Genomic DNA, 1,594 nt, shown 5'->3' on the forward strand with positions numbered 1-1,594 from the left:
GTTAAATATATGAACAACTTGTACTGACATTTATTAGTTGATTCTCTCATAGCTATTAAGTTGTTTCTTAGGAAATAAATCCTTTAAAGGCAAAATTCACCTCATTTGAGTTTTGACCCAGAAGTTCAACAACAATCACAAGTCTACAGTCTTATAGGCAAAACTGATATACAGTGTCCCTAAGTCACTATGCTCAAGGTTAAGAGCGATGCATTCCATGTTTGCATTTTACTGGAATTTCACATGTTCAATTTGTGATTTTATATCTCTAGGTTTTTATTCCTCCGAACTGTCTGAAGACACAGTGTGCCACAAACTTAAGACTTCTGTTTCTCCCTCTATTTTCTTCAAACAGAAACATTTCTCAAGTGTCAAAATGTTCTAGAATGGGAATTTTTCGGAGGTGGCCCCTTCTTCTGAATAGTCCGAGGCCATCAGGCCTCTGAAGCAAGGGGAGGGGGAAGAGAAAAAAGCTGAAACACAAGGTTCATCTGGTAAGTTTTACATTAACCGTTACCAGCTAGACAGTGTAAGAATGTGGCTTTTCTTTTTTCTTTTTTTTTTTGGTTCAGAATGTCTGAGTCTTGGTGTGGAAACCAGTACGTGGCTGTCCTACCACAGCATTCTCGCAGTGGGACCATGTGGGAAGACTTGACTGGGGGGTGTGATTTGTTTACCTGTCAGGCGCAAACTTGCAGGCACTCAGGTCATTGGAGCTTGTTCCAGTTTGTCTTTAGTCTGTTCCAGTTCACCTTTCATTTTTTAGGAAAAACAAGTTGATCGCTGGGTCTACCGTCGCTGATCTCCGTTGGGTGACACTAGGCTGCTGGGCTTGCTTGAGGTGCTGGATCTGAGTAGTACACTCTTGCGTCTCTTGCTCCTTGGTTGCTCGTCAAATTACAAGAATGTCTTCCCTGCGCGCAGACTCTTGCTGTTGTCGCTTTAGTTTTTCTTCAGACTCCCTTAAGCCAGTTACATCATTAGAGTTAAGATCTGTGTACTTGCCCTCCAAAGCTTGCCCATATGCTTCATAATGTTTCCATCTTAGAATTAATTCGTCTCGTGCCATAACTTTGAAATCTGTTTCACTAAGTCGAACCTTTTTGGGGAGAGGTTCCTCGTTGGTCATGTTGAATCCGATCAGTGGCCTCCCGACGGGGATGCAACCGACAGGCCGCAGCCGGCCCCCGCTGCGGGGAGGAAGGGTGAAAGGACAGCGCCCGATCGGGCTCGAAGCACCGAGGAAGGGGCTGCGCCTTGGCGGCATGTCCCGCAGCCCCCAGAGACCCTCTAGTTCTTAATTTCAACTTTATGTTTTAATTCCAGAATCCTGCATATTTACTTCTATTTCTATTTCCTGTGTCACTTTTCATATTTTCCAGTTTGCTGGTGGATTTTTTTCAAGCTTGGCTTTTATCTCCTTTAGTAATAATAAGCATATTCCTTTCACTTGATAGATTTTAATGATAGAGTCTAACATTTTCCACCAATATCTAGCTCCGCTTCCTGCCTTGGCATTGATTATATGTACCTACCAGGTTGAACTCAAATGTGTGTGAACATAAAAGCAGAAATGAGGTGTGTCACTTTTAGG

The 1,594-nt window shown here is 43.0% G+C and overlaps 1 pseudogene; it reads right to left on the reverse strand.

Moving 5' to 3' along the window:
* Window positions 1-381: 381 nt before the first annotated feature.
* LOC109394083 (pre-mRNA-splicing regulator WTAP-like) lies at window positions 382-1,129 on the reverse strand (annotated as a pseudogene).
* Between the last annotated feature and the right edge of the window lie 465 nt (window positions 1,130-1,594).

This window comes from Hipposideros armiger, unplaced genomic scaffold (genome assembly GCF_001890085.2).
Source record: "Hipposideros armiger isolate ML-2016 unplaced genomic scaffold, ASM189008v1 scaffold_408, whole genome shotgun sequence".
NCBI classification, from domain to species: domain Eukaryota; kingdom Metazoa; phylum Chordata; class Mammalia; order Chiroptera; family Hipposideridae; genus Hipposideros; species Hipposideros armiger.